The sequence below is a fragment of the Peromyscus californicus genome, unplaced genomic scaffold (assembly GCF_007827085.1).
Source record: "Peromyscus californicus insignis strain IS unplaced genomic scaffold, ASM782708v3 Scaffold_17__1_contigs__length_78620276, whole genome shotgun sequence".
NCBI classification, from domain to species: domain Eukaryota; kingdom Metazoa; phylum Chordata; class Mammalia; order Rodentia; family Cricetidae; genus Peromyscus; species Peromyscus californicus.
This window is the reverse complement of record NW_026294469.1, coordinates 40,549,338-40,573,470: the sequence shown is the minus strand read 5'-3', so window position 1 is coordinate 40,573,470 and position 24,133 is coordinate 40,549,338.

Below are 24,133 nucleotides of genomic sequence, written 5' to 3'. Positions count from 1 at the left end.
TTGTTTAATGATGCAAAGATATGTTACATTTTTTTATGCTGCATTTGTTTAACTGAGAAGCTGTGTTACCGTGCCTGTCTAAAACACGGGCCTTTAATCCCAGCACTCGGGAGGCAGAGCCAGGCGGATCTCTGTGAGTTCGAGGCCAGCCTGGGCTACCAAGTGAATTCCAGGAAAAGGCGCAAAGCTACACAGAGAAACCCTGTCTCGAAAAACAAAAAAACAAAAACAAACAAACAAAAAAAAAACACGTGATTGGTCTAATAAAGAGCTGAATGGTCAACAGCTAGGCAGGAAAAAGGATAGGTGGGGGTTCCAGGCAGAGAGAATAAATAGGAGGAGAAATCTAGGTTTAAAAAGAGAAAAAAGGGAGGAGCATGAAAAGGAGAAGAAGAGAATGCCAGGGGCCAGCCACCCAGTCACACTGCTAGCCATAGAGTAAGAAGGAAAGAAAGATATATAGAAGGTAAAAGTCCCAGAGGCAAAATGTAGAAGAAAGAAAAAGCTTAATTTAAGTTAGAAAAGCTGACTAGAAACAAGCCAAGCTAAGGCCAGGCACTCAAAAGTAAGATTAAGACTCTGTGTATTTATTTGGGAGGTGGGTGGCAAGTCACCAAAGAGTAAAATAAAAAATAACTAAAATGGGTCACATCTGTGCATAGATTCCTCCATTACTCATTTGCTTGTGAGAATGTGGGAGCCCAAATTTTAGCTCAGTAATCAAAGAGTTTCTGTCATTATGGAATGATTTTATACATTACTTTGACTATCACTTACTTAGGTATCAATTTTTTTAAATTGATAACTTGAATTTATGTAATCTTGTAGGTTATTCATTCTTTTAAAATGACATTTTCCTGGAAAATGTGCATGGGCTGTAAATAAAGTCAAATACCAATAATGGTCTTATTTATAGTCCACCAAATGATTTAACCAAAGGTTTTCAGCAATTCGTCTTTCTAACTACACCTTCAATAGCTGTACTTTCTTCTCCAAGGCATCTCAACAGGTTCCCACTGTGCTCTCTGAAATTACTGCTAAAAGGAAAAAAGTCCATCAGCAGAGGTCATCTACAAATCGGAGATTAATTCAATATACAGCTATTAATACTGAGAGAAGAGACTAGAAAAGGAAGGAAATCTTGCCTCCTGCACTCAGAAAGACTTTTCCAAAGTATCTTAGTGAGTTAATGACACTGTGAGTAAGATAAAAAGTGTGTGTATATGTTTGCTTCTATGTTCAATTCATACATTGAATTGAACATAGAAGCAAAGCTCTTCAGAATCATTGCCAGTGTTCAGTGGTATTCATCAGTATACCTGATTATATCATGACAACGAATTCAAATTACCTTTTTTTTAAAGAACACATTGTTTCAGAATAGAATATTATGATGGAAATACAACCTTTAAACAAAATATGGAGACAGCAGATACTCAAATAGTATCTGCCATTTTTAAGCCTACAGAAGTAGAAAATGGACCATTGGAAGAGATGCCTAAAGGAGCCAGCAAAGTATGTATATAAATAACTAAGTGTCATAAGTTTGGCTGTAGTTAATTGGAGACTATGAAAGTTCTCTTTCTCTAAGGATGCTGCTCTGTCATAAAGTAAGGATTCTGGCTGTATTATAATCCTGCCAGATATATTCCTAATTTCAAATGATGTCAAATACTTTTCCAAAAACTTTTGGAAAATTAAAATTCTCTGCAGGCCAAAGCAAACAGCTTGTCAGTTTATGAATTTTAGTTTAAAATGTATATAAATACTTCAAAAGACAGCTTGTGTTTTTAAAATAAAGCCTAGAACATTTTGAAAATAGCCCTTGGATTCAAATTGCACAGCAAAACATGAAGAGCTTAAAATATTTCCATTTGTGTAGCCACACATAGATTCAATAATTCAGTAGTTATTTTAACCTTTGCAATTTTGCAGCAAAGACTGAAAATCAGCTACTCTATAGTACTGAAATTTTTATGAGATTTATGATGATCCAAGAGCTTATGTTTCAGAAAGCATTTAACCGAATTTCATCCATTCTAAAGCATATCACATGAATATCACATGATGGTAAAATATTAGTCTTGACTGTATTTGGAAATCATTTAATAGACAAAGAATAATAATTACTTGAGGCAGATAGAGGGATTTGGAATGTTATTTTTGAACATATTAAATTATACAAGACCATTAAGTTTAACCCTGAAAGAAATGGATGGATATAACTGGGTCTCATTTTTAGCATTTTTGCATTGTCCAGAATCATGTTGTATTTTGAATGTCTTGTGTATTTATCCAGAACTTTGCAAACAAATCATGACAGAAATTGGATGTTATTTGCTGAAAAATATGAAGACTTTAAGAATGGCCCTCTTTGTCACGGATATTTGATTCCCTTCATTAATTTTCCACACATAACACTTTAATAATCATAATTGGAAAGATTTGAACATTATGTACTAGTAAAAGATATTCTGAATTAGTGTGACAGTTAATTTAAAGTGGAAAATATTTTGAAAGTGATAGACGTCTAGGTATGTAGTACATATACTCATTCACACATATATACACGCAGAAAAACAAGATGATGCACATGCCACATGAGTATACATCATAATAACCACATACTTTGAATTTGCATTCTCACTCAAAGTTTGCGTTTGTGTTTACTGCTCAACTTCCTTTTAGATGAGAAAATGGTGTATAATGATTAATCAAAGGTATATCTATAACATGATTAAAAATAATGCTGTGACTTCTAAAATATAAATTTATTTGCAAACTTTTAAACAACTAGCACTATACATCTATCTCCTTTATCCTATATATAAAGATGAACTATAATATTTTCAACTACCTCCAGCAATATTCCTAAGATATTACATCAGAATAAAAATCCTTGAATTTATCCATACAATGTTTACAATGTATTTACGTACTTCAGTAACACATAATATGTTAGTCATATCCCAGTTGAAATGGTTTTATTTTTGAATGAAGTTTTAGAGAATTTAATTTGGGATTCTCAACCCAAAATCTCAACACCACAGCCTCTTATGTATTTATTGTGCATTGTATGCTATTTTTACTGTGTCTCATAGACTGTTAATCAGTATCTCAAGTGTCTTTCCACCACTTTTCCAGTTGTGACAAAACAAAATGTGCTCAGACCGTGGCAAATGTTTCCCATGGGAAAGGAAAAGATCAATACCCTGTGCATGGACAGTTGGGGTTTTCACAAAGTTCTGTGTAGACAGACAGTCTCTTTTCCAGTTGAGATAGTGAATGCTGAGAAATGACTGTCCCCTGAAATTTAGCTTGTCTTTGAAGTGCAGAGAATACAGGTATTCGCTAGGGAGACTACATTAACAAGCTCGTAGTTTTAGGCTTTTAAAATAAGTAGTACTTTAGAAGGCTGAGTCAGAGTGCCTATCTATTCACCACAATTCATTTTCCCTTGTTCTCTTATGTTTTTCTGAGCAAACAGAAGGCACATGGCATCTCTCTTGTTGGGAGATTTGCCTGTGTTTCCTGGTACCAGCCAAGGGAATATTTCTAGGAAATGCTTAAAGAAACATTCTTTTATATTTTCATCCTTATTCTTGTGTATAGAATGTGATGGTCACCTGGAAATGATTTTCCATGCAACTATGACCCCAAGTTCCTGAGTACAAAGTGTAGTGGAAGGGTTAACTGCTGTAAACACCTTTGCTGGTGTATTCCCAATAAAATCATACTATTTTTGCTCTGGGAACTGTGCAGCAGTGTTTTAGTTTGTACTAAATAAGGTAGAAACATTCTGAATAAATGAAGTTAAAGGTAGACCTTCATGTGCCATTTCCCCGCTTCTGTACTTTTGTCCATCCAATGGATCATGAAGTTTGCTTTGAATTTGTGTCTCCTAGTAGTGTCAGAAGCTGCATCCAGAGAGGCTCAACAGCATGACCACTCAAACATGACCTGCACTAGGAAACAGTAATCGATATGTCAACATTGATGGGGGAAATGCCAAAAGGTCTCCACACTACAAAAACAAACAAACAAACAAAAAACACTATTTGCATCTAAGGAGTGGTAAGAGTGGGAAAAATAGACTTCCCTAGGGAAAAGCCCACATATTGGTCAGCCAACACCAATGGTCAGCCCTGAAAATTAACATGCAGTAACATTATACTGACTGAAAATGTTGTATTTACGTATTTAGGAACAGACATGTATGTATATATGGTTGTAACAATGATTAGTGAAAGAAGAAGCCATCCATTTGAAAGATTTCAAGGGGGCGGTTTATGTAAGGTTTGAGAAGGAGAAAAGGGAAGGGGGATGATATAATTATATGAATCTCAAATATAAAATAAAATATTTAAAAAATTAAAAAGTATTTATAGAATGCCCTTAAAACCATCTTTGTATTTAAATTTAAATGGGGGGTATTTTATTTAAAAATTCAAATTCAGAGAATTTTTTTTTGCTTCCCTTTTAACTGAAGCAAAATTTATTCTGTAAAATTGGTTCAAAGAGACTGCCAAGTTAGCTTTCAATCAACACCAAAATTGGTCTAAATATGCAAAAAGTAAAAATTCATAAGATACTAGAACCAGAAGGTCTTCTAAAATAACTTTTAACTCCATGCATATTTAACTAAATACTTAAGAATTCTTCTTCCTAATTATGGAAATCATTATCCACATTACTCAGTAAAAGTCTTTAATCTATTTACATTTATTTAATTGTTCACTTATAGATGCATGCATTTGTATATGTGCATATGCCTGTACATAGGCGTGGAGGGCAAAGCACACCTCCCAGAGTTACTTCTTTCATTCCACTATGTGAGTTCCAGAGACCAAATATAGGACTTCATAGTTTGTAGTAAGTACCCTTACCCACTCAGTTTTAAAATCAGAATTGCATGTGTGTGTCTATTCATGATTTTGTCTTAATTCAAAATTCTTACATATTATTCATTTCACAAGACATTGCTGGGGATTTTTAGGATGCTGTTGTTGTTGTAAAGAAGCCTAATGTGAAACCACACTGCTCTCAAATAATGTAAAGCAAAGGCCCTCACACTCGTTTTTATCTCAAAAAATTTGGGGAAAGTTGGTAGATGAATATGTTAAGTTTTCTGTGTCACAGAGGGGACAGGGTATTGAGAGTTAGGGATGAGAATCTAGGATTTAAGATTTATAGTCTCAATATGTGTGATGTTAGAGAGAGCAGATGGTCTTTTTCTAAAGAAAGGTACCTTTTATTCCAGTGTTTGGGAGACAGAGTTAAGTACACTAATGTATTCCAATAGTAATTATTTTCAAGTTATAGAAAACATTCTCTCATAAATACTAAATCTGTGATAACCTAAAGAAGGTAATACACTTTTTAAATTAGCATTAAAGTGTTGTTATGTACATACACAAAATCTGAGCATCATAACTTTTTCACCACGGAGAACACAAGTTGACTTGCTTGACATGATTCTGATGACTGTAAACTGAGACAGCAAGCCAGTGACTTAGGGAGTTCTATGAAGAATGGTGTATCTAAACCTCTAGCCTTCCAGATTTGACACAATCTGAAGGTTGATTTTCTACTGATCTTGTAACTGTCATGAGGTTTGCAGGCAAATGGATGGAACTAGAAAATATCATCCTGAGTGAGGTAACCCAGATTCAGAAAGACAAACTTGGTATGTACTCACTTATAAGTGGATACTAGATGTAAAGCAAAGGATAACCAGACTGCAACTCACAACTCCAGGGAGACTACCTAGTAAAGAGGACCCTAAGAAAGACACAGGGATTGCCCAATGACAAAGAAATGGATGAGATCTACATGGGCAAACTGGGGGTGAAGGGGTAATGGAGGGCAAGGGTCGGGGGTAAGCGAGCTTAGGGGAGCGGGAGGTCCTAGCTGGATCAGGAACAGAGAGGGAGAACAAGGAAAGAGATACCATGATAAAGGAAGACCCCATGGGAATAGGAAGAAGCAGAGTGCTAGAGAGGACCCCAGAAATCCACAAAGATACCTCCACTATAGACGACTGGCAATGGTAGAGAGAGTGCCTGAGCTGACCTACTCTGGTGATCAGATGGCCAAACACCCTAACTGTCATGGTAGAAATCTTATCCAGTGACTGATGGAAGCCGATGTAGAGATCCACAGCCAAACCCCAGGTGGAGCTCCAGGAGTCCAACCGGTAAGAGAGAGGAGGGATTATATGAGCAAGAGATATTGAGACCATGATTGGAAAAAGCCCAGGGACAAATAGCCAAACTAGTGGAAACACATGAACTGTGAACCAATAGCTGAGGAGCCCCCATGGAACTGGATTAGGCCCTCTGGATAAATGAGATAGTTGAGGAGCTTGAACTGTTTAGGATTCCCCTGCGCAGTGGGACCAGAACCTGTACTTGGTGCATGAGCTGGCTTTTTGGAACCTAGGGCCTATGCTGAGACACTTTGCTCAGCCTTTCAGCCTTGATGCAGGGAGGAGGGGACTGGACCTGCCTCAACTGAATCTTCCAGGCTGGGCTGAATCCCCAGGGGAGACCTTGCCTTGGAAGAGGTGGGAATGGGGGGTGGACTAGGGAGGAAGGCTGGGGGGTGGGAGGAGGGAGGACAGGGGTATTCGAGGCTGATATGCAAAATTAAATTAATTATAAAATAAAAAATATTTATTAAAAAAATTCTCACTTACACAAAGTCTCACTATTAGCCAAAAAACGTTTTGATAGCCTTGGAAAGGAAACATAAGTTTCCTTTATTGGAGTGATGCTGGTACCTGGGCGATACTCCAGGGCAGGCCTTTTGTTCAGGAGTAATTAGCCAACACTAATGCACTACATGATTTTCTTATGTTTTTGTTTTTCTTTTGGTTTTTGTAATTTGTTTGTTTGGTTTTGAGACTCATTGGGTGTCCTGGAACTCACTATGTAGATCAGGCTGGCCTTAAACTCACAAAGATCTGACTGCACTCCCTTCCAAGCAGTAGGATTGAAGGTTTGGGCCACTATGCCTTCTTTGGTTTTTTTTTGTTTGTTTGTTTTGTTTTTGCTTCTTCTAGAAAGGAAAAAGCATGAAGTATATTGAGAGGAGGAATTGGGAGGATTTGGAAGGTGGGGAAATATGATAAAATATACTGCATGGAATTCTGAAAGAATAAATGAGTATTATATATATATATATCACACACACACACACACACACACACACACACACACACACACGCACCATAATCAATTGTTGAGTTACTCAATTTGGCAAACAGTAATGTAAAATATTCAGTTACATTTGAATTTCCGGAGAGTATTAAACTAGTTTTTAATATAAATGTCTCATAAAATATTCTAATCTGGTTATTTATTTCAAATTCAAATTAGATGTCTTCTACTTTATTTGGAATGCCTGGTCAATGCTACCTTCAATAAAGACTAAATAAAATCCACAAAGCACACAATAATGTAACATATGTACTTATGTTGAGCAACATTGTACAATTTAGCCAGAGGCTGTAGTTATATAAATTAAGTGAGTAAGGAGATTAATCAAGATACTTGACAGCTGAAGAGGTAACTCAGTTACTGTTTTCCCTAAAAGCATGAGGATCTAAATTCCATTATAAGACCACAAATAAAAAAATAGACGTAATGGCATATACTGATAATCAAAGGCCTGGAAAGGCAGAAGCAGGCAGATCCCTTGGGTTCTCCCCTCTAGCCAGCCAAGATTAATTAGTAAATCTCAGACCATGGAGAGATTTTATCTAAAAACAAGTGTATTACACCTAAGGGACAGCATCAAAGGTTGACCTCTGGCACACACACACACACACACAAACATTCATAAACACACAAATGCACACACACATACACACATGGGGTAGGCAGATATGTGTAGCTACAGATTTATGTTCACTGCCACAAATAAATACAAACACACAAAATCAAAAACACAAAATATTTCATGGAAATAAAATTCTTGGACTTTAAGACAAAAAGCAGAACAGAATCTCTGTCCTGACCTGAAGCATTCAAGCTTCAGCTTTACCCTTTCTCAGCATTATTTACGCTCTGATTTTGCAAATGATGAGTTTTATTTGCTCCATGGTATTTTCTAAAGCATTACACCTGACATTATTGAACATGTGTAGATCTTAAGTATGAAATGTTTCTGTAAATAAAGCATTTTCACTGCTTATTATTTTAGACCTTAAAATTCTTGAAGCACGAAGTTTCTTGGAAACCATGAGATTTGAACTTTTATTAGTCATTTAAAATGTTGGATATTCATTTTATGTCCTAAATACAGCTGGTAGTACAGACAGGCATATAGTGCTAGCTATTACATGATCTAAAAAGTCTGTTTATGTATATACAGTCCTATTATATAGGCAAATACACGCTGTAAATTTGTAATTAAATTTAATGTTGATGTTCATGTGCTTAATGTCACATTGCAAGTAATATTGAAATACCTATTATGATATCAGATGTAGAATTTTGCATAAAAATTAAGAACAAAGTTTTCTCATATTTTTATGACATCAAAATTATACCTCTGGAAAATATAAATCTGTCTTAGATAAGTAACTTCTTCACAAAGAATATAACCATTGGTAAAAATGAAAACATGGGAGTGTGAAATTTAAATGACTCAGTTACCAATGTCACCTCTAAAAGTCTGTGAGCAATAGACAGGGTTCAGAAGAGGAAAGTCTCAATGTTGAACAGGCTGGAGAGGTTCTTGAAAGAGCAGTCATCTCTTGTTTATTATTATAGAAAAAATTCTGCCTATACACATGGTCCATGGTGGCCAGATATTTTAAAAAAAATATATTATTTTGAGTGTTTTAAGGTAATTTTTGGATGAGATAAATAAATTACTGGAATTTAGATGAAGAAGAATATCAATAGCACTCATTCTATCTGCTGAACAAAAAATTCTATTTGCAAGAAAGGAGGATTCTTTAGCCTTCAACTGAACTCCATCTTCTTCCTGGGCAGTTGGTGTCTCACCCTGAAGATTTAGGAATTAGCAGCCTCTATGATCATGGGTATTTCCTTGTAATAAACAATCTTTCTTCCATTTATGTTTCTCCACAATCTGATTGCTCCTGGTTCCCTGAACAATAATTAATTCCCAGTCCTAAGAAAGACCACAATCAACTAAGAAATTTTGATGAAATGTGGTAAGTTTGAGGCATGTATTTGAAATCAGATCTATAAATAATTCATAGTCTCTGCGATGTAAAATAAAGTTGAAACATTCTGTGTCATTTATGCCTTAGAGAATATTCATAGGTTATATTAGTCAGGGCACATACTGCCAGATTTTACTGTTGGCCTTATATTCCTTTTTACCTCTCTGTGATCACATATCATTTATCCTCCTACCATCTACAATTGTCTTGCAGATTTTTTTTATCTCAATAAATGTAAATCTGTCACTCATATCAAATTATAGTTAACTGTAGCCAGAAGTTTTTCTGTGCCCCACCCAGTCTGTAGCCACTCAGACCCAAGTAAACACACAGAGGCTTATATTAATTCAAACTGCTCGGTTATTAGCTCAGGCTTACTACTGATTAGCTCTTACACTTAAACTCAGCCCATTTCTGTTAATCTATATGTTTCCACGTGTTCTGTGGCTTTACCTGTGCGTCATTACATGATACTTCCTGGATGGTGGGCTGGTCTCCTGACTCAGCCTTCCTCTTCCCAGAATTCTCCTTATCTGCTTATCCCACCTATACTTCCTGCCTGGCTACTGGTCAATTAGCATTTTATTAAACCAGTGTACAAAAGCATTATCCCACAGCAATTAACCACATTCAAACTGGATATATAAGTTAACGTTTGCTTTTATCAACTGGAAAAAATGAATAAGAAAACATGTAATAAATGTTTGGAAGAGTAATGGCTGCACTGTGCTTTGCTATAGTCAGAATTACTGTTTTAGAACATTACAAATCAAGTAAGTTCCATCATTTTTACCTACATCAATTTAACAACTCTTAAATGGTACATTTCCTTGATTACATTTAAAGGAAAACAGCTAATAATAACAATAAATTAAATATCAGAAATTTCGATTTTAGGAAACAGACTAGTTTAGAAGCAGGAAGCTGATAATCTTCCTGGTAATATTTTGTTTGTGACCTAACAAATAAAGCTTGCCTGAAGACCATAGGGCAAAGCCAGCAACTAGTTAGCTATAGAGGTCAGGCAGTGGTGGCACACACCTTTAATGACACCTGGCACTTGGGATCTCATGTCTTTGCTCCCAGTACTTGGGAGGCACACATGCCTTTAATCCAGCACTAGGGAGGTTGAGACAGGAAGAGATATGGCCGGGCAGAGAAAGGAATATAAGGCAAGAGGAGATGGGAGCTCAGTCCTTTCTGCTGAGGAGTTGGTGAGGTGAGAGGTGGCTGTGGCTTGTTCCTTTGTCTCTCTGACCTTTCAGCATTTGCTGTGATATATGGCTCTGGGTCTTTATTATTAAGACCAATTAAGATTTGTGCAACACTTTGACAGTGGAGAAGTCTGTATGGAAAAGTCAGTTCTATCACATCCATTGAGTTGCAGAAGTTGGTAGAAAGGCAAAAGACTGTCAGGTTCCTGAAAATGAGTGTTTTTATGGACAATAGTAATCCCCCACTTTTTTTTTTACAAGAGGAGAAGAAGAACTGCATTGGAATCATTCTTAAAAATGATTGTATCTGTTAAAAAATAGATTAGTATTTTATTCGTGATAAGTAAATTCACAGTTTGAGAATAGTGAACTCATGAGTAACAGGAATAGAGAACTGGATATGATGACATTGATCAGGAGAATGTCTGAGAAGCAGATGGTGATAGGCAATAAGATGTAAAGTTCTCTTGATCTGAGTTACACTTCCAGTTCATGGATCTTGGGTATGCAATTCCTTTTATTTACCCAGGAGATTCTCTCACTACCTGAGAGGATTTTAAAGAAAGAATGCATGAGGATAAGATATGTCATAAATCCTTAAACCAAGAGAGAATTTAAGAGTCAAATGTGGTTGGCTAGTCTCTAAAGAGAATAGTATTAAGGAAAACATTAAGGCAAAAGAATCCCCAAGGAACCAATATATGCTCCAAAAAGAAAGCCATTGGTCAGACACCTACTTGCCTTATGTAAAGATATCTTAGTGTATGTCAACAAAGGTATATCCCAAACCTATGGAGAGATGACCTTCAACACCATAGAGAGTAAGAAAGAGGACATCTCTTCTGTTACTTCTCTGCAACAGGAGAGCAGATTTCCTGGTGACAACAAAATACAGGGTGAACTGTCCAAATGGAATATACCCACCATTAATTAGACATCTGGAATGACTAAGACATTTATATACTGTGTGTGAAGAAGTGTATTGTATTTTCCTTCACCTAGAAATCCAACTAGCAATACTTTTAAAAGCATCTTTTGACATTCCCTCACCTAATGCTCAGGGGTTATTGCAGAAGAGGAAATGAAATGGTTGTGAGATCCAGAGGGTCACAGTGTTTGCTGTGAGACTGTATCTCTTAGTTATACCAAAACGATACTGATAAATCTTACCAATATGACTGCTTAAGCATGAACTGAACAAGAGTGACACCAATGGATATGACAAACTGGATAGGGAGAAGCACATGATGCCTCAACACTAATAAAAGAACTATAAGCAACTGAGGAAACCTGGAAACTGGAGAGGAGGTCTTCCTTGTGGAAGAGCACACAAATTGGTTGTCCATTGCCAAATAGCCAGACCTGAAAAGATACATGCAAAAACAATATATGCACTGAACAATTATATCATGTATGTGTGTATACATATATACAATATGTGTGTGCATGTGTGCATGCAAAACCAATTACCGAAAAAAGACACCATGGATTTGGAGAGTGAGGAAAGGTATATGGAAGGGTTTGGAGTGAGGAAAGAGAAGGAAGAAATGTTTTAACTACTTTATAATCTTAAAAGTAAAAAGTTTTTAAAAAATCATCACTTACCGAATACTTAGGCATCTTTACTTTTATAATGTAGCAAATTGGAGAACCCAACAACAATCTAGGGTCATTAAATAAGATTTTTCACTCAAATGCATCTTGAAATCTAATTTTTTTGTTAATATGTATGATAGTCACTAAACACTCTGTATGCTTCTGGAAGTCTCAGCTTTGAATTATACTTTTTGAATAGTCAATTGCTCTGAGGAAAATCTGTGTGGAATGCTAGAATAACGTCTGTGGATTCTTTTTACTGGCCATTTCATTCTCTTCATCTAGTTTCATATTCTCTATCCATTTCTAGTGCTCCAGTTGCTTCAAAATGATTATTTTTGTATGCTTTGTCTGGCTAGTTCTTTTTAGCAATAGACTTTGCCATAAATATCCTAGACTTCCATTGTTAGAATAGAATCAGTCTGTGAATCTATGATTTTCAAAATTACATCCTAAAAATTCACAACAGAAGAACTGTCTGGACCCTCTCATTTTCTCAAAACTTTGCCAATGCTTGTCTGACTTCAGTGTCTTTGCATTAGACTATATTCATGCATATTTATGTTTTCAGAGAATCAGCAATTCATATTATATGTTATAAAATTTGTTTCTCCTATATTCCTGGGGTCTTTCATTCTATTAATATAGACCTTCCTTTTCTTTCCTGGATTTTTAAGTATAAAAACTTATCATTCCCTAGTATTGAATTGGATTATAATTACTTAACTTCAAAGTCCAGGATGGAATAATTATGACTTTGAATTCAGGACTCATTACATTTTGTAGATAGGAAAACTTGATTCATGCTTGCGACTGACACAGAATCTCAACAAGAATGAAGTTAGAGCTTATATACTATCTAAAACAACGATGGCATTAAATGCAATTAATAATATCCATTTTTTTAATATGGGTGCTATTAAAGTAATTAACAGAATTCAGGACCTCTGCCATCAGATTAGAAGAACTCTCAGCAGGGTATCTCTCAGCTGTTGGGACAGGACACCATAGTTAACTGAAATCTAGGAAAGCTTTGTTCATTCTTACACCTGCTTAACACTCAAAGAGTGCAACTGAAAAAGCCAAATCAGAAGCAAGTTAGACAAACTGAGCCAAGTGTGTGTTTGAAGTCAAAGGTACTAGGATGGTATAAACAGGGGTCGGGGGATAAAGGATGACATGAAGAATCCCATAGGATCATGCGTTAGTGTGCTCTGAAGAAAGACTCTACCAAAAATCTCCAGTTTCTCAAATGTGCAGCGCATCAATACATTTTGACATTCCACTATAATAGTCAGGAACTTCAAATTCACTATTAGCTTACATTCCACAAAGTGGATACACTTCCTGAATGTTCCCTGGAATTCTGCCTGCAGACCATTTTATAGCTAATTTCAAATGGTTCAGAAGCTCTCTCTTCCCCTACTCCCTCAGGGCATAGAGATTTTGAAATAAAGTATTAGAAACTAACCTTGTGCACTTAAGTTTTGGTAAAAGCATTTCTCTCTCTCTCTCTCTCTCTCTCTCTCTCTCTCTCTCTCTCTCTCTCTCTCTCTCTCTCTCTCCCTCTCTCTCCGAGCTTGCTAAACTTAATCAGCCAAGGCACCTTCAAAAAAGGTTTAGAATGATGGGATAATTTTACTAAACTATCAATAGTTTTCTAATATGTACTGATTTCATAAAAATATAAATCTCAGTACTGGTTAAAATAAAGTAACACAAATTCCTTAGAAAGCTTCAATAAGAAGCTCTGAGGGTTGGCTAAGGAAACACATGCAAAGGTGTGACAAAACACAATGTTGATGAAAGCAAGACCTTGTCCAGATATTTTAATAACGTGTCATAGAACCTCTGTGTAATCTAGATGTGGAGTCACAAAGCTTCCATAAACTGCTAGATAATGACATATCACCCTTTGTAGGTCATACATACTCTGTGATTCTAGCCCAAAAGCAGTCATAAAAGGGAGTTACAAATGAATTTCAATGGGAAGTATGAAATGAACTGTCCTGTAGGGTTATGCTTTTATCAGTATACAGGCACACAGCTTGCTCTCTAGTCCTCATTCCAATCGTATTTTGTTTAAAATAACTAACTGATGGTAGGCCAGATTTTCTCTGTTTGCCATGCTTCAACAACATTAATCTAAATTATCTCATGAAACTAATAATAATGAACATTGGGTCTGGAGAGATGTCTCTGTGAATAAGAGTAAGTACTGCTCTTGAGGGGACCCAAGTTCAGTTCCCAGCACCCAAGTCAAGCAGCTCACTATCACCTGTAACTCCAGAGCCAGGGTATTCTATGTCATTTTCTGAACTCCATGGGCCCTAAACCCAGCAGTACAACCTCCCCTCTACACACATACACATATAATTAAAAAATAATAATTAAAAGATAAAAATGCTCTTAAAACAATAAATATCTATAAGAGCAATTATTCAGTAATGGGGTTAGTTTTAAAATTCCAAAGTTACCTTTTATTAATGTTGTTATATTCACCAACATTTTTTATTTGTTTTCACAGTTTCAGGTCACACTCTGTTGAGATAATTACTATAATTACTTAATTGCTTTTAAAATGGGAATTCAAGTATAATGCTAATTGTCTTCAGAGATATTTCCCATTTTTAATCTTTAGAAATATAAATGTTCAATATGAATTCTACAGAATAATTCAAATATTCATATTTATGCAAAAACTTGGATGTCAACCTTCTATGTCTGTCACTATTCTACACATCCTGGAATAAAAGATGCTAAATGGTTTTGATCTTTCTATATATTTATGGAGTTGGCAAAGAACAGCGTCAGAGGATGATGACAAATTTACTGTGTGAATCACACTGTGCACTTGTTTGATTTTTGTACAGTAATCATGGTATTATTCTTAGAGGTCACAATGGAATCAATTTACTTGCATTCCATTAAAAAATTCAAGTTCCCTAAGCTCCAGATTCTCTGACTTTGACCAAAGCTTAGCTTATTCTTCTTGATTTAGGGAGAATACAAGTCTTGTTGGGACCTGAGAAATGAGGCTCTTGCCTCCGATCTAGGGGCTTCATATGTTCTTCTGGTATTCATTTAAGCAGTTGCTGACTACATTGTTTCTATACAATTTATATTTTTTGTTCCTATAATCTTCTTTGAGAAGTCATTTTGTGTATTTAAGTGCTGCTCCAAAAAGATCTTCACCAACTCCACATCTGACAGACTGTCGATATCCAAAATATATAAAGAATTAAAAAAAAAAAACCTAGATATCAACAAACCAAATAATCCAATTAAAAATATGATACAGATCTAAACAGAGAATTCTCAACAGAAGAATCTCAAATGGCTGAGAAACATTTAAAGAAATGTTTAACATCCCTAGCCATCAGGAAAATGCAAATCAAAATTACCCTTGAGATTTCATCTGTCAGAATGGCTAAGATCAAAAACACTGATGAAGGCTTATGTTGAAGAGGATGTGGAGAAAGAGGAACACTCCTCCATTGCTGGTGGGAGTGCAAAGTAGTACAGCCACTTTGGTAATCAATATGGCAGTTTTTCAGAACGTTGGGAATCAATCTACCTCAAGACCCAGCTGTACCACTCTTGGACATATATACAAAGAACATTCCTCTATACCATAAGGACACTTGTTAACTATATTCACAGCAACTTTATTTATAACAGCCAAGACTTGGAAACAACCTAGATGTCTCTCAACCGAAGAATGGATAAAGAAAATGTAGTACATTTACACAATGGAATATTACTCAGCAATAAAAAAAAAAAATGACATCATGAAATTCTCTGGCAAACGGATGGAACTAGCAAAGGCCATCCTGAATGAGGTAACATAGACACAGAAAAACAAACATGGCATGTACTCACTCATACATGGATATTAGCTGTAAAGTAAAGGATAACCTTGTTACAATCCACAGACCCAGAAAAGCTAAGTAACAAGGAGGGCTGGGGGTGGGAGGGGCGGGACTCATGAATCTCACTGTGAAGAAAAAATAGAAGAGATATCACTGGTAGATGGGGTGGGGGTCCTTAATGGTGGTGGGGTATGGGTGGGAATAGGATGGATCAGATGGGGGAGGATCTAGGGAGAGGGTATTGGAAGAGACAACAAATCTGGGGAGCATCTCTGGGAAGAGCTAGAAAGTTAGTGCAATAGAAATTGTCAGGAATCTATGACAATGACTCTAGCTAAGACTCCTAGCAATGGGGGATATGGAACCTCAACTGGCCATATCTGTAATCACGCAAGATTTCCAATTGAGGGATTGGGATACCAAATCAGCCACAAAACTTCTGACCTACAATTTGTCCTGAGTATCAGATGTGCTGGGGTAAAGGTGGTGCAGAAAATGTGAGAGTAGCCAGCCAACCAGTGAATGGTCCAGTATGAGACTCATACCATGAGGGGGAGCCCACACCTGACACAGCCTGGAGGGTCAGGACCCAGAGAACTAGGATAGAACCAAACGTGACTAGCAAAATAAACACACACACACACACACACACACACACACACACACACACACACACACACACACACTTCATAAAATGATTCTCAATGATATCCTGCTATACTCACAGATTTGTGCCTAACCCAATTGTCAGCAGAGAGGCTTCACCTAGCAATTGATGGAAACAGATGCAGAGACCCACAACCAAACATAGGCAGAGCTTAGGAAATCCTCCAGAAGAGGGGGATGATTGTAGGTGCCAGAGGAGTCAAGGACACCACAAGAAAATCCACATAACCAACTAACTTGGGCTCCTAGGAATTCACTGAAGCTCAAGCAACAGCCAGGGACCCTGCATGGGACTGACCTAGGTCTTCTGCATACATGTTATAGCTGTGTAGCTTGACCTCCCGGTGGGACTCCTAGCAGTGGGAGCAAGGGCTGTCTCTGACTCTGTTGCCTACTTTTGGGACCCTTTCCTCCTACTGTATTTTTTTGTCCAATCTTAATAAGAGATGAGGTGCCTAGTCTCACTGCAACTTGATATGCTATGACTGGTTGATTTCCCTTTCTGAAGAGTAAAGGAGGAGGAGAAGTGGATGGGGAGAGGCAGAAGAAATGAGGTCAGGGTGCAGGACTGTGAGGAGAGGATGGATTAGAAACTTCAAGTGGGATGTAAAAGTAAACAAAAAAATAAATACAAAAACCCCAGAGAATTCAAAATTCAATGTGCATGACATATTTATTCAAACTGTCCTCAGGTCCCAGTTTAGTCCCATTTTTTCTCCTTTCCTGTTGAATTTATTTTCTCATACAAAATGAAACTAATCATCTTAATAAATTTTTTTTGAGTTATAAGTCAAATATGCATGATCATTTCTAAAATGTTTAAATAAGCCTAAAATTCAATGACTAGTGAAACTAGGTATTCTGTGAATGTAGCTGTCTCTTCACGTTATTCATGTGAAACATTCTTGCACATTGTCTTCAATGAACAAAAGAGGAGAAAAGCTGTAAGAAGAAATACTCATTGTATCAGAATATATACAAATGTAATTGTATTTTTGTCTTTTATATCCTTTGTTATGGTCAAAGCATAGGTGAATCAATTCAGTCAGTCAGTGGTATGTGAAAGCAGATACACATTAGCTTATAATAGTCAATGGTTGCACTTATAATTTATTTATAAGATCATAATTAAACCTTTGGTAGTGTAGAATGAAATGGGTGATATACTTCATGGACTTGAGTTACTGTAGGTGAATATTTATTGATGCTAATTTTAAAATGAAGAAAGGTTTATTTACTCATGGTTTTGGTCTATCACATGACCATCATCACTTCAGATCTGCTGACACCTGTGTCAAATTTTGGAGAGTAGCAATGACAGGAATTTGTATAAGACCAAGCAAATGTCTCTCTCTTGTATGTAACAAGAGAGAAGAGGATTAAAGAATCCTGTCTGAGAATATTCCCAAGTGAGTTGAGGACATCTGACAAAATTACATAAAAAGATCTAAGACATCTCCCATTGTTATCACTCTGCAGATCATCACAATAGTCCTGTAGAGAATTAAAATCACCCCACACCATAACAATTAGATATTTATATGAATGGCTCAGAAATAGTGCAAACTGTAAATCTAAAGCTTTTATTTTTTCAGAACGTAACTTATCCCATAATTAATATCAACTACCCCTAATCATTGTCTCTTAACCTAAATTTGCAAATGGAATTTGTTAAATACTCTAAATGGACATACATATTATGTGTCACACATATACTTAGTATGAAGGTTTTCAATTTTCCTTTTATAGTATTTTATTATATAAGTTTTAAGTTATACCCCCTCAAAAAGACCTCATATGGCTTCTGTAATCCTTCTTAATATTCCAGTTATGTTTCTAAAGAAAAAGGAGTTTATCCTTGGCTCAGACCGTGAATGACATAAGTGAATATGGACTATCTTTTAAAGTTCTGCAATATAATCATAATCATCACCTTCAAATTTATGTTGAAAATGATGAAAGGAGTATGGTGTTAAAAAACAAAATGGAGAAAGTCTGTAAGTATGCACAATTGAGTGCTATGAATTATGACATCTTCCCTAAAATATATGATGGCCAGGATACATACTTGAAAAATAATTTTGGAGAGCTGAAGAAGTTGATTGCTTTGCCCCTAAACCACTGACTACTCCCAAGTCTGAATGTTCCAACAACAAAATAGCTCCGCACTATCAAGTTCTTATTCCCTTTATTATCATTTATAGATCCAGGTCACTTTGACTTAATCCACACAATGGTGCCATCTTGTACAATCTCACCTTCTATGCTCCAATCAAGGACAACATACTACAGCTGTTCACTCTTAATGGGCCCAACCATATTACATTATCTTGAAAATTATGTGTAATAGTGATTAGAAAATTGAATGTACTACTCTATCTTCAAAATACTTTTTCATTCAGTGCCACAAGCAAGAAGAATATCTATCATGATTTCTTAACACAAGAAGACAAAATTGAACTTTCCAAAATTAAAAATACATGCATGCAGAAACTTAGTGCTATCAATGGCTACAGCACAAAGGGAATGCTGGCTTAGAAAGGAAGACAGTAGAAAGGCAGACCAAATACATATAATTGGTCACACTGCTTTTTCATAACTCACACACAGCTTTCCGTTCTCTGAGAGATTCTTAACTTATTGATTTATCCTTACATTATAGATTTTTTTCCTCAGGTTTCATCTATATGTAGCTTTGAATGTACTGGTACACAAACCACTTTGCTCCTGTTTGTGTATATACATGATTAGGCGAAAACATTGTATCAAAATGTATACCCATCTTAAAAATGAGATAATGTAAAATTCAGGAAGAACTTCTGGGTAAAAAACAGCACACCACAAGCCATATAGGAACTAGTGGTAGATTACAGTTCAAGAAACAAATACAACAGGAATATTTTATCCTTCCATCATCTGTTTTGACAGTCTTAGAATTAACTTGGCCAATGCTTGAAAAACCTCTTTTACCATCAGACCCATAAACTTTCTCTACCATAAGTCTAGGTTTACTGATGAGACTTCAAGCAATTCAAACACCTCCATAGCAGCAGATTCCAGAATATTCTGGCAAGCTACACTAAAGGATGCATACTAGGAAATATACCAAATATATATTAGTAGAGCTTTTAGAGAAGTGTCCAGCCATAGCCCCTAGGACCATCACCAAACAAAGTTGGGGAACTAGGTACCAGCTGTGGTAACAAAGCAAAGATGGCTGAGTGTTCATCTCAGCTATCCACAGGTCGTGAAACAGACAAGGAATCTCTGTACACAAGGACAGGTAGAAACCCAGGAAACTGTAGTTGGAAGTTTTTCTTTGTCCCGCTTGGCCCTGCAGCCAGTCAGACCCAAGTAAACACACAGAGGCTTATATTACTTACAAACTGCATGGCCCAATGGCTCAGACTTTTTGCTAGCTAGCTCTTACAACTTAACTCAGCTCATTTCTATTGATCTATGCATTACCACATGGCTTCGTGGCTTACCGGTACTTTCACATCTTGCTTCTCCTGGTGGCAGCTGGCAGTGTCTGCCTCACCCTCCTTTCTTCTCCTCTCTCTCCAGTTCAAATGTACTGCTTTACTTTATTCTGCTTCACCATTGGCCAAACAGCTTTATTGATCAACCAATCAAAGCAATACATATTCACAGCCCACAAAAAGACATCTCACAGCACTTACCCTTTTTTGTCTAATCAAAAGTAAGGTTTTAACATTGACATAGTAAAATTACATATAACAAAACATTTATCAAGCAAGTATTATAGTTACAATATCTAGTATATTTGTATTTAGCAAAATTAAAGAAAATACTCTACTATGTATCTTATTTTTGTGAATCTAAAGTTTCATATCTAATTTATCTTTTATCATAACTAAGGAAGACTATAATTACAACTATCTCGTCTTCAACTCCATCAATATAGAAGGATATAATATAACCTAAGTAAAACGAAATGCATTGTAAGCAAATTCCAAAGTTCTAGAAATGATGGAGATGTCTGGCTGCCTGGACAGTCATCTAAGTTCCTCTGCAACATTGGGGTATCCATCTTCAGCCTACAGGCCTAAAGTCTCTGGTAGACTTTTTAGTGAAGCAGGAAATTGAAGGATTGTCCCACCTTGCTTTGGCAAAATTCAGTGGTCATATTCCTATGGGTCCTGTATGTCCAGTTTATAAAACATCCTGTCAAGCAATCGAGGCAAGGGTACTTTTTTACCCAGTGACTAACTTTTGCCACAAAGAAAGTAAAATGCATTAATATGTTTCTTAAATTTCCATCATCGTTTTTGAAGTAATTGGTGCTGCCAGGAGCAGATGTATCTCATTGTCCAGAAAACTCAAAGTTCTTAAAACATTTTAAATGCCATATTCTATAGGTCTTTGAAGTATTTGAAGGTTACCTACCTAATTGAATTATATCTATATCTACCTAGAAAACCTAACTAACATGACTATAAGTTTGATTATCATAGATGACTAATTATTAATCTGGACTTTTTAATTAGACGTTACAATTTTAAATGAGTTGCATAAACATAATACATTAAACAAGAATAAAAAATATACATACAGTATAACAAAATTAACTTTCAATTTGTATCAATAAACTAAAATCCATAGCAATATAAAATATTTCAAACAAGTTATTGCTCTTTAAAAGTAGATTCAATAATCTACCCTTTTATCCTATCATATCTATATCCTCTTTTCTTCTTTAGAAAGAGATTGCATTTATAATCAATCCCCTTTAAATCAAGATAAACATTTATAAACAATATTTTGGGAATTTGGGCATAGCTTCTCATACTACTTTCTGCTGATTGGGGGCACTGTCAATCTTATGGGGATCCTAAGAAAATTAAGAATTATAGTTAAATCTTGGCCGTAGTAGTCTGTGAGGCTGTATCGACCTTTCAAGGGGGTCTTGGTTGATCAAACTATATGAACCTGGAAGCAATCTGTAGGTTCTCATCTTCTGTGGGGAAAAAAAGCAGAACCTGTTTTCCAAAGCAATGTATCCTTAGACACAAATTTTGAAGTCAAGATACCTTTAAAATATACATGTTTGTTTAACTGAGTAGCCTTTACAATCGAATGTCTTTCTGCAGTTAAAAATCCAAAGAAAATATAATCCAGACTCTCTGTGTAATTTCCATCTTTACATGGCTTATTTTTTATATTACTTTATTCTCCTTTTAAGGACTTTATTTCATTATTTTAAAATTATATATTTCTTTCTTATGATTGTCTATACCTTCTGAACATTATTTTAAACTGTAGTGTGGCTCGGACCAAAGTGGCAGCCCCTGCTGCTGGCTCTGACCCCCCACTCCATACTGCTCTGCCTTTCAACATGGCAGAGTTTTGTTTACCACCAGCTCTGAGAAGCAATGTTAAGTAGTGTGGAGATGTATTCTAAAGCCATCAGCTGCTGCTCTCATGCCCAAAGGCAGTGGCAGTGACTGGGATAAGCCTCTCTGTACTGCAGCCTATGGGAGAGACTGCAGTAGCCCTCCACTCTGCTAAACTCACAGCAGCTGGCAGCCTGCTCCATCTTGCAGGCAGCTGTCAGGAGACATGTCTCTGTGCTCCTGCTGGCATAAGACTGCAAGACCAGGAAGTCCAGTGTGGCTCCATTTCTGTGTGTCAAAAATCCTTTTTAAGCTTTATCAGGTCTATGTGGATCAATGCCCAACAGTGGGTGCCAAAATGTAGCTGTAAGTTTCTCCAGTCCTACCCGGCCCCACATTCCTACAGTTGCTTATAAAATAATTACTCAGAGGCTTAATATTAACTGCAAATTATATGGACTATGGTTCAGGATTCTTACTAGCTAGCTCTTATAACTTAACTCAACCCATTTCTATTAATCTATGAATTGCCATGTGGTTTTATGGCTTACTGGTACTTTCACATTTTGCTTCTCCTGGTGGTGGCTTTCAGCATCTGTCCCACCCTCCTTTCTTCTCCTCTCTCTCCAGTTCAAATGTACTGCCTAACCTTATTCTGTGTCACCATTGGCCAAACAGCTTTATATATCAACCAGTCAGAGCAACACATATTCACAGCATACAGAAAGACATCCCACAGCAGGAAACAAGAACAGCACCAGTAAAAATCAAGAGAGTAGACCATAGTCTAGAAGAAAACTCAATGTGTCCACTGAGGGGAAAAAAAACACCATTCAAATACTGAACTCATTTTCTGATAGCTTAGCCCAGCTCTCCTTCCTACCTTTCTATCATTTTTTTCTTTATCTCTTTTACTCTCAACTTTTTTTTCTTTTTTTCTCTATTCCTTTCTCTTATCCTGTATCCATTTCTCTTTATTGGATCTTCCAAAGTCCAGAGAATGACTTGTCTGAAGGTATCTGGGTAAACACTTCAGACCCCCTTTTTGTGTTATATAATTAACCAATTCCATCCACATTTCACACCATTTTTCCTTGGCTTCTATTATTCCCACTCCCATTCATGTCCCTCTTCTCAACATCCCTTAAAAGCCTAGTATGAATCACTAGTCTCACTATAATCGCTTACCTTTTCTTTTCATTGTAATATAGATCCTGAAGAGGCCTTGAATTTGGAAGTGAGCAAAGAGGGGTATATGAGAGGGTCTAGAGAGGGGAAGAGGAAGGATGAAATGATGTAATTATATTGTAATCTCAAAAATAAAATAAATAATACAATAATAATAATAATATGTATATATTCTTAAAAGTATTCATCATGCTAAATCATCATGGCAAAGCAAATTGAAACTGCTTTAAAATTTCATCTTACCCTAGAGAAATTAAGAAAACAAAGACAGTCGGGCAGTGGTGGTGCACGCCTTTAATCCCAGCATTCGGGAGGCAGAGGCAGGTGGATCTCTGTGAGTTTGAGGCCAGCCTGGTCTACAGAGTAAAATCCAGGACAGGTACTAAAACTACACAGAGAAATCCTGTCTCAAAAAACCAAAAAAAAAAAAAAAAAAAAAAAAAGAAAAGAAAGAAAAAAGACAACAAATGCTCGTTATAAATGGAGAAAGAGAAACCCTTGTCCACATTTTCAAATGAGTGCAAATTGGTGCAGTCACTATGTATACCAGTATAGAGGTTTCACATATAAAATCTAACTATAGATCTACCATATGCCATAGCTATATTATTCTAAGGCATAAGCCTAAAGACAGCACATTCTACTGCAACGATACTTGTTCAACCACATTCATCCCTGTTCATTGATGCTCTTCTCACAACAGCCCAGAAATGGAAAAAGCCTAGACAAACTTCCATCAATCGAATGGTGAATGGATAATGAAACTGTAGTACATGCACACATTGTAATTTTATTCGGCTATAAATAAAAATGAAATTTGTAGTTAAATGACTTGTAGGGACTTCAAAAGATTATGCTGAGTGGGGTAACCTAGTCAGAGAAAACCAAATACTGCACGTTCTCTTTCATATGTCAACCCTAGCATCATATCGTTAGATTTCTGTACTCCTATTTAACATGGAGTACCTGTAGAAACCATGAAAACAGAATGATCTTAAAGGAGGGGAAATTGAAGAACAGAGTGATGTAAAGGGGGAAATT